This window comes from Coccinella septempunctata, chromosome 7 (genome assembly GCF_907165205.1).
Source record: "Coccinella septempunctata chromosome 7, icCocSept1.1, whole genome shotgun sequence".
Lineage (NCBI taxonomy): Eukaryota > Metazoa > Arthropoda > Insecta > Coleoptera > Coccinellidae > Coccinella > Coccinella septempunctata.
In genome coordinates, this window is record NC_058195.1 from 15,733,566 (window position 1) to 15,744,869 (window position 11,304).

Genomic DNA, 11,304 nt, shown 5'->3' on the forward strand with positions numbered 1-11,304 from the left:
TCAATTGAAAATCCGCGACCTATCCTGCCTACCCTTACGATTTTCTCATAGCAGAAGCTCAGAAAAGCTGAGAGATCTGATATCAACTTTTGCCACTATGTCTCTCAGAGTAGTAGTACACTTACTGACTTATTTTCAGTATTCAGAAATGAGAGCCACTCATTTTTTGTTAAGTATGTATCTACTTATGTAATGTAGTTTCTTCTTGGTGTTGATAGCTTTTTCGACATTGAATTGCAAAAAGTGTCAGAAGGTTTTTGAATTTCTTTTTCGTTTTTTCAATTTTCTACTGAATAACCACTGGTATATCTATGGGAGTTCATTCCCCAACATAAGGGTCCTGTAGCTTTCCTCGAACAACTGAAGAACAGAAGAATCATCACTTGGAAGACTGGACCTGGTCGATAGACCCTCCCAGTCAAAAGCAAGATTCGGCTATTATTAGTTTGAGTACTGAAGGCATTTCTAACGACGAGGGTGATCCTCCACCAAGATCAGCAGAAGATTTTCGACGCTGAGATGATATTCCTCCCAGTGCAATTGAAGGACAAGTTATTTACCTATGATTATTTATTCTTTTCTTCATTCATCATCAAGTCTTTGAATAAGTTTTGATGAAAGATTTATTATTCACGTTTTCCCTCGTTTTCTGTTGTTTTTTCTGTTTCTCTGTTTCAGATATTATTTCCAAATGGAAAGAGGATAAAGAACTTTTTATATCATTGGAAGCCCCAGTATTAAAAGTTTATTCTGAAAAAAAAATTTGTCATCACTACACTACTCACATGGAGACAGGGTTTTTTTTACGGAGGTTCTTCCTTAAGCTCTTGTATCATACTTGATATTGTATGGTACCCCGTCACACTAACCTTTGCTAAAACTTATACATATGCTATATTGTTTGATAACCAAAACTGCATTGCTTACATTCAAAAGAATATATATATTTACATCTTTACATTCGACGTCAAAAGAGAAGGCCTGTGAACAACAATCAAGGATCTATGCGATTTAAGTAAGGCCTTCGACTCGGTGAATCGGAGAGCGCTATGGAAAATCATGGAACGCCTTGGAGTACCCGAAAAATTCTTAGCAGTGTGTAAAGGCCTTCATACCAACAACACCGCTAGAATAAAGCATAATGGCTCTACAACCGACCATTTCTTAACCAACTCTGGAATAAAACAAGGCTGCGTGTTAGCGCCTTTACTGTTCAATATTTTCGCCATAGCTGTTTCGATAATTGCTGACATGAGTATGCCTGTTAGACCCATTTGCACCAAACGCACTTAGTGTCTTAAATTTAAGCGCTCCTGTAATGACCACTTAGGTATTAAGGGCGGGATTCTAACCTAAAATAATTTATTGAACTGGCTGCACTTCCCATTTTTGATGGATTTTGAAAATGAATTCATTACTGAATACCAAGCTTTTTCTTTTGCCTTTATTGTAATGCCATCAGTCTTTTTCAATTTTCAATTTGGTTTCACAAATCATACTATAGTTAGCAACAAACTCTTTCCTTCTGTTGAGAAGTTGAGTGCCCTTCGTAAATTACCACCACTTCTTGGCAATCATTCATCATATTCGTTTCATACTAACAAGGACAATAAGGACATTTTCTGCACGTTCCTCTTCAACAATTATAAAACAAATTCACACAAGACCTTACAAAGTGTTGTACTTATATAAACTTTTATTTGACAATCATTATCATTATTAATGCTAATTCAACAACAAAAAGTTTTTACTCTTTGATAATATCATAATAGTATCCTTGACACCGACTGACAGGACAATAAAGTTAGGTTAATGAAATGACAACGATCATCGTCAACCGGCCAACCAATGAAATGGCTTTATTGGACTAGGATTAAGTTGCACTAAAATAAAAAACTGAAATATCACTAGATATAAAAACTTAAGGGCCCCTTAGATTCTGTTAAGCCACAGTCGTGCAACTGGAAATAAATTTAAGCGTCCATTAACTTTAAACGAGGCTTAGTTAAGTACTCCTTTTAAGGGGGATTGGTGCAAACGGGCCTAAGAGGTGTTGGAATGAGATTCAGATTTGATGGAGGCCTATTTAACCTGAAGCGGCTTAGAGCAAAAACCCGTTCAAAGCTTATCACGGAACTTCAATATGCAGACGACTGCGCACTTATCGCTAGCAGCCCAGAGGATCTACAGATAATGCTGGACACCAAAAACATATATATAAGCATTAGGCTTTAGACTCAATATCGACAAAACCAAAATCCTGGTAAGTGCGCCAGAAAACCTTCAAACACGTATCAGCCTGGAGCATGAAACTCTAGAACAGGTCGAGCAGTTCAAATACTTGGGAAGCTTAATAAATACTAGGGCTAACCTAGACACTGAAATACATAACCGTATCAATTCGGCATTACGGGCATTCTGGAAGCTAAAGGTTAGAGTGTTTCAAAATCACGACCTCAATCTGAAGACCAAGACAGCTGTTTACAAAGCAGTCGTCCTCCCATCTCATCTTTACGGAAGCGAAAGCTGGACGCCCTACAGGCGACATATTAAACAGCTTGAACAAACGCAACAACGTCATCTAAGACAGATAATGCATACCTATCAGATGGTTCCACAAAGTTTGGAATGCAGAAGTCTTGCAACGCGCGAGTTGTACAACAATTGAGACTCAAGTAACGAAGGCCCGAATCAGATGGAGCGGCCACATTCTGGGGATGCAAGACACAAGACTCCCCAAAATAGCTCTATATGGGGAATTCACAGAGGGAGCTCGGAAACCAGTAGACCAGTATAAGCGGTTTAAGGATACATTACATCAATCCCTAAAATCAGTTAATGCCAATCATAACTGGGAACAACTAGTGTTAGAGAGGACACAGTGGAGGTCTGTGGTGCACAGTTATAATGGAGACTCGAGAAGAATACAGCGGCGGCCAGATATGGTTGGTGACTATCCATGCCCATTGAACTCTAAGAGAACTTCTTTTAGAGTTCAATTTTAGAGTCCAAGCACGGAGTGTGGAAGGATGTGTAGGTCACGGTTGGGTCTCTTCAGTCACAGGAGGGCACACAGTCGTAATTAGCCCTAAGGAATTATAAGTCTATTCTTTTTTTATGTCTTTTTGTAGATTTATTCCCGGTAACGGGATACAGCAATTAATGAATGAACGACTAATTCCAAGTATGCCCATTGAAGCCGTTCAAGATATCAAGAAGATTTCCATTATTTATATATTTGGTCATGAAAAATTCAAAGTCCATTCACAAAGTCATACTCATATTGGGGTGACATTGATAAGTATAAATTTTTTTGCATTTTATCAAGTAGTGGTTTATGTCTTGAATTTTTTCCATACTTTTGTTATGATTTATTTGATTCAGTTTATTATTCATCGATTATTTATTGAAACTTTCAATATCTGGCTGTTGAATTATATAAATTATATAATTATAAATTCTTGGAATAAATTCCACTCCTTTCCCAATTGTGTCCTATATTCCACAAAATACTATTCCCAGACTGAAGTCGCGTAAACCCTCTTTCCCTTTCCCTCTTTCGAATGTGAAGGACAAAGACATTTGGCAGTCTGAGTTTGAATGGAATACGTGCACTATTTTCAACCAAGAATCAGTTAGTGATCCCTTGAATAGAGAAGAAACTATAAACCATCTGGATAATCATTGTCTCATTTATTTATGAATTTCAGGATGGTTTTGGAGCTATTCATACAGTCTCCGATTCTTTTTTGGATTGGGTTGTGAATTTGAGTTCAATCTGATATATAGAACCTAATTTAATATCTCACATCTTTCTGCTTTTGTTTTTTTTTTATTTCAAATAAATTTTTATGGTAACTTGGAAAAAGACTCTGGATTTTTATTTTCTTCGAGGAAAGGATCAATTTTTGCAGTGCGAGATGCCCTTCAATGAAATATTTCAACTTATTTTGTAAAAATTTTCATCTATTATAATCCACTACACTCACGGGGAGAAAGGGTTTTTTATTGGGGTTTTCCCTAAGCTCTTGTATCATAAACATCTTGTATGGTAAACATTGGAGTTCAAAATTTAAAACTGTTGTTTTCGAACTTGAAACAGATTCTACGATTTTCACCCTCCTGAAGATGCTACTGTGATAGCAAAACACGTGTCGTGGTTTAAAAACTCATTTTGTGAAAATCGTATACTTAATTCAAAGTTCGGAATAGTAAATACTGAAGATATGAAATTGTAAAAAAACAGTAAAACGAAACCAAGTGATTATTGACTTCATCGCCATATATAGATCCGAACTTTGCCTATGGCAAGTGAAATCTACCGACTACCATTATCGCGCTAAGTTTATATGCATTTTTGTAGCAACTTCTTCCACCGCTGTTTACGCATTCTCTCTTTTCTTCTTGGTAAAATTTCAGAAAATAAACCGAGAACAACCAAAATCGTCGGACCTTCTCGAATCCATGGAACAAACTGACGGATTGAACAAATGAGGACTCCTCAATTTGGGTTATCACTGCATATGCAAGTTTAAACTGAATAATTATGAGTTTCATTCATGATTTTTTCAAATTCACCGCGGAAACTATTCAAAATCATCCTTCAAATATGAGGTTTTAAAATTTAAATCGCTTTGTGCGGTGTTTACGATTTGGCAACAGCGCATACAAGACAATGAAAAAAAAAAGGTCCCATCAGCTTGTTTATGAAATAACAGCTGTTGATCTACAGGCGCGTACTTACTGGCAACCGACCATAAAAATCCCATAAAATTTTACGACCTTCCTCGTTCGTCGCAGACTTCATAGACAGCCATCTTTGTCTATCTCATCAAGATAATGCATTTGTTGTCCTTTATTATCAAGGCATATTTCACTCGATGTTGCCAGCTTGTGCAATTCTCACAAACCTTAAATGCCCATTTTTATTTTTCATTTTTAAGTGCTTAAAATAATTTTTTTTGGGAAACGGTTGAAATGTTTATTTCAAAATGTGATATTTCAAAGATATTTCATAAAAAATACATCATTTTCGTCAGAAGGAGTATTCCTTATTGAACTGTACGTGTGTGTACATCTCAGTCCACAGTTTCGACAGCAAAGTGAAGTTGTGTGTCCGTGAAGTTAGCACCCACTAGTTAATTACTGATAACTGGTAACTGGCGACACTGGCGTCAAATTAGAAAACTAACATATTTTTATGATTTTTGAAATCGAATTTTCACTTTTTTAGTTATGAATACAATATATAGTAAATCCCGAAGACATGAATTTCGTACGATACTCTTCATTCACTCTGTATACAATATATATTATCGATTTATGGATACAACGTGGAGAGAAGAAGGGGATTATTTTCTACCCCAAATTTGATGATGCCGTTCTTCCCCCAAGCCAATCCACCCTCTTTTTATTAGTTTAGCCTAAAGCTTCGGAAACCATACTTGACTAATGTCAATCAGCAGTGCTTCCAAGTGGAATCTCATTAAGACAATGAGGAAAGACAACTGAAAACGCTGTATGCACTAGGGTGAAAAGTTGATCTCGGGAATTCTTATAGGGTTTCCGCCGATATTGAATTTCCACAAGAATAATTCTTTCGGAAAAATATCTTGATTCTTCCTCATTAGAACAGAGCAGTGTTGATTATACGAACCTTTAAAAGCATTTGAGCTGAAGAAAACTCGAATATTTTATGCTAGAGTAGCTGCTTTTTCACAGAAAATGCTCAATTTCCAACCGATCTTAATTGGTCATGGTGTGTATTCGATTTATTATAATCAAAACGAGTTTCTATTATGGTCATTCATAATTTCATGTCCCATTCGGAAATCAGAAAAACACAGATGTATTGATTCGATTCCGCTTCTGAAGGGCGAGAGCAGGGGGAGCCACCTCTCGGAACCGCTCTCGAAGCAGCTTCAACATCCAGAATGAAACGACAAACGCGTTCCGAGTTCAAAGCTCGAAACCAGTTCCTTGTTATGGCAAAAAAATAATGGGGGGAAGGTGTTCCATTAGTCAAATCGAACCGAATGTCCGCCTACAACGTTTCGGAGGCGTCCTCTCTATGTATACCGCCTCCGAGTGTGCGTGCTCAGCAGCTATTTCATTACAGATCACAGGAAATGAATAATTTTCAATGGGAATTCTTATTGCTCATAATTTCCTTGGATGAATGAAAAAATATTCAAATACTCAAAAAAATCTGAATCTAAAAGGTACCTAAATGTATCCAGATGCAGATCTGTATATCAATGAATGAATGAATCTATCTAACAGATCATCTACCTAATAGAGAATCTATCCTGGAACCTGGAAGCACATCAAACGAAAATGTGGGATCCACCCGTCTTCAGGTGGATCCCACATTTTCGAGGGACCTAGAAGCGAATCTACGGAAATATTCGATCTACCTAAAAAAAAACCTGAAGTCGAATTTATCTATACAAAGCAATCAACCTGAAACGAAACCTACTCAACCGAATATCTACCCAGGAAGCAGATCAACCAAAAAGGTGGGATACACCGGAGAAGTGAATCTTGCCTGAGGAATGAAGCACCTAGAAGCAACTCTACCAAAATATTCGTTCTACCTAAAAACCAAAACCTTCCTGTAGTCAAATTTATCTGGAAACTAATCAGCTAGATACGGAACACGGAACAACTTGAAAATCTACCTGAATAAAATGAATCACCTAGAATTATTTAAAAGTGAATCTACCTAGCAATATATCTACCCTGAAAGCACATACACAGAAAGGTGGGATCTACCAAAGAATCTAATCTTGCCTGAAGACGAAAGTACCTGGAACCTAGAAGCCAATTCAACTAGAAGCGAATCAACTAAAATGCTTGATCTACCTAAAAAACAAATTTTGCTGGACTCTACTTTATCTGGAAACCAATCAGTCTGAAACGAAACCTATTCAACTGGATAATCTAACCAAAAGAACAAATTACCTCAAATTACTTGAAAGTGAATCTACCTAGCAACAAATCTACCCTAGAAGCACATACACAGGAAGGTGGGATCTACCAAAGAATCTAATATTGCCTGAAGACGAAAGTATCTGGAATCTATAGTCCGAGAGCTGGCAGCAAAAACAACTACCTCATAAGTTACCAAAGGTTTGGTTTGGCACTTTGGTTCAACTTTATTACCAAAACTTGAAACCGCTCGTCTGCCGGACGTGAGTGGTCGCCTTATGCGATAAAAAAATTGAAAAGATGAGAAAAAATCGATTGGAACTTCCTAATAGTTACCAAGATGAATGTTGTGTTAAAATGGTCTAGGATCTTAACTGAATTGAAATCGTAAGCGTCTGCCAACAGGGGTGGTCGCTATTTTGAAACAGACGCTGTCAAATACAGGGTGGTCCAGATCGTAACCAAGAAATTTAAACCACGTATTCTACATCAAAAATAAGCCCTAGTTTGTCATATAAACATATGTCGAGAAATGTTTCCTCTCCGAGATACGGGGTGTTAAAATTATAGAAAAAAAAAGTGTTTTTTATTAATAACTTTCACACTGCTTGGAATATTTTTATGAAATTTGAGACATAGGTTTTGAGTATCAAGGAGCACTTTTTGCATAATATCATTTCTTTTTTTATTCTACCAGTGCGTCCGTACTGCAGCGAGACTGAATATTTTCAGATAAAAAAATGATACGCCACTGGTTTTTCCGACAATAAAAATTACTTTTCAAATCCTTATTCAATTTGGAGCAAATTCGGTCTCTTGACATTTTGCTGTACGAGGCACCGTTTCCGGTTAAAAAAATAAAACACATTATCATGCATAAAGAAATCGCCAAAATTTGATATGGTAGGTATATTATATAATAATAATAAGACTATTTTTGTGAACGAAACGTGTAACTAAAAAAAAAATTAGCATTAACAACCACAGTCGAAACGAACTTAAAGAAGATGTTCGAAGTATGACCCATTTTGCTGAACACATAATTCACATCGACGTCTAATAGATCCGACAGCAGCAGCTGAATTTCGATTTCTCAATTCGTCGCAAGCATTTTGAATACGGCCAATAAGTTTTTCCCTTGAGTTCACAGGAGTCATATATACGATTTCTTTCAAAAACCCCCATACGAAGTAGTCTAAAGGGGTAATATCGGGGCTCCGTGGAGGCCAACTGACTGGCCCATTACGTCCGATCCATCTTTCTGGAAAATTATTATCCAACCAGTTCCTCACATTTCTATGAAAGTGGGCTGGACAACCGTCAAGTTGAAACCAAGCCGCTAATCTTGATTCTACTGGAATATTTTCCCACATATTTGCAAGCTCTGCCATTAGAAATTGTAAAAAATTTTCACCACAAACTCGTTCTGGTAAGAAATAGGGTGCAAATAGGTGATTATTATAAACTCCAAGTCAAACATTAACACTAAATTCTTGGTCGAATGGGATGTGGATTTTCGTGGCCCATACATGCTGGATATGAAAGTTTACCACGCCAGACGACTAAAACACGATTCATCAGTCCATAATATAGTATTTAAAAAGTCTCTATTCTGCTCAATTGAACGAAGAATCCATTGGTAAAAAAATAACCTTCACTGTTCATCACCTTCTCGTAAACCTTGGACGGGTTGCAAGAATTTTTGACTTAGAAAATCGAATTGTGCGAGCTGCTATTCGACTGCTTGTTGTTGGATTCCTTTCAAATTCACGAAGTATCCTCCATGGCACACTTTGCTTTCCACAATAAAGAAATTACAGTCTTTTATGGTTATGCTTGTATAGAAACGAGTAATTGGAAACCAAAACTGTCATTTAAGTTTTCTAATCAAATTAATCTACCCTAAAAATAGGAGAAAATTGCTACAAAACCGTAGTAAGCTTTTTATTGCTATATCAAATTTTTGAGATTTCTTCCTGCATGAGAATGTGTTTTATTTTTTTAACCGGTGCCTCGTACAGCAAAAAGTCAAGAGACCGAATTTGCTCCAAATTAAATAAGGATTCGAAAAGTAATTTTTATTGTCGGAAAAACCAGTGGCGTATCATTTTTTCATCTGAAAATATTCAGTCTCGCTGCAGTACGGAGGCCACAGGTAGAATAAAAAAGAAATGATATTATGCAAAAAGTGCTCCTTGACGCTCAAAAACTATGTCTCAAATTTCATAAAAATATTTCAAGCAGTGTGAAAGTTATTAATAAAAAACATTTTTTTTTCTATAATTTTAACACCCCGTATCTCGGAGAGGAAACATTTCTCTACATATGTTCATATGACAAACTAGGGCTTATTTTTGATGTAGGATACGTGGTTAAAATTTCTTGGTTATGATCTGGACCACCCTGTATTTGACAGCGTCTGTTTCGAAATAGCGACCACCCCTGTTGGCAGACGCTTACGATTTCAATTCAGTTAAGATCCTAGACCATTTTGACACAACATTCATCTTGGTTACTATTAGGAAGTTCCAATCGATTTTTTCTCATCTTTTCAATTTTTGTTATCCCATAAGGCGACCACTCACGCCCGGCAGACGAGCGGTTTCAAGTTTTGGTAATAAAGTTGAACCAAAGTGCCAAACCAAACCTTTGGTAACTTATGAGGTAGTTGTTTTTGCTGCCAGCTCTCGGACTACTAGAAGCCAATTCACCTAGACGCGAATCTACTAAAGTGCTTGATTTATCTAAAAAACAAATTTTGCTGCAGTCGAATTTATCTGGAAACCGATCAGTCTGAAACGAAACCTATTCAACTGGAAAATCTGCCCAAAAGAACAAATTACCTAGAATTATTTGAAATTGAATCTACCTAGCAATATATCTACCCTGGAAGCACATACACAGGAAGGTGGGATCTACCAAAGAATTTAATCTTGCCTGAAGACGAAAGTACCTGGACCCTAGAAGCCAATTCACCTGGAAGCGAATCTACTAAAATGCTTGATCTACCTAAAAAATTAATTTTGCTGGAGTCGAATTAATCTAGAAACCAATCAGCCTGAAATGAAACCTATTGAACTGAAAAATCTATGTAAAAGGTTAATTTACCAAGAATTATTTGAACTTGAATATACCCAGCAGTACATAGTATATCACTCAAAAGGGTGGAATCTGCCATCTACTTAAAGAGCGAATATTGCCTGAAGACTTTTCGCGAAGCATTTTGAATCTATTAAAATGGCCGATATGCCTAGAATTCCTAGAAAGTGAATCTTTTTTCAAGTCGAATTCATCTGGGAACCATCTTACCTAGAACTATTTGGAAATGAATCTACCTAGCACCTAGCAGCATCGAGTATTAAACCTTAATAATCAATGATAGCAGCGAATTATTCTACCTAGCAGCAAATCTACCCTGAGAGCATATCTTTCTGTCCTAGAAGAGAATCTACCGAAATAATCGATCTACCAAAAATGCAAATCTGTCCTAAGGTCGACTTCATCTGGAAACCAGTCAACTTGGAACAGAATCTTTTCAACTAGAAAATCTACCTAAGAGAATCATTTGGAAGTGAATATACCTAGCTGAAGACCAAAGCACCTAGAAGCTTATCCTGCTTATCGATCTAGAAGCGGATCTACCTATAAAGCAAATCATTGCTGGGGTCGAATTTAACTGGAAACCAATCAACCTGAAGACCAAAGCACCCAGCCGAAGACCAAAGCACCTAGAAGCTTATCCTGCTTATCGATCTAGAAGCGGATCTACCTGTAAAGCAAATCATTACTGGGGTCGAATTTAACTGGAAACCAATCAACCTGAAGACCAAAGCACCCAGCTGAAGACCAAAGCAACTAGAAGCTTATCCTGCTTATCGATCTAGAAGTGGATCTACCTATAAAGCAAATCATTGTTGGGGTCGAATTTAACTGGAAACCAATCAACCTGAAACCAAACCCACTCCACTAGAAACATTGCCGAAAGTTTATTTTACCTAAAATTATTTCGAACTGGATCTACCAAGCAACTTAGTAGTTAATCTACCCTGGAACTATACCAACCAAAAAGGTGGGATCTACCACATTAGCGCATCTTGCCTGAAGACGAATGTACCTAGAGGCATTTTGACCTAGAAGCGAACCACTAAAAGGGTTGATCTATCTGAAAAAATCCTTCGAATATTCTCGAATGGAAACTTACGTAGGAATATTTGGAAATGAATCTACCTAGCAGCGAATCTATCAAAAAGGTAGGTGCATCGAAGGAGCGAATCTCGCCTAAAGAAGAATGTAACTGGGATGGCATTAATTTGAATTAAATTGAAAGAAAATCTTGCCTGAAACTCCTGAAAGGTGAATTTTTCTAGAGGGTTT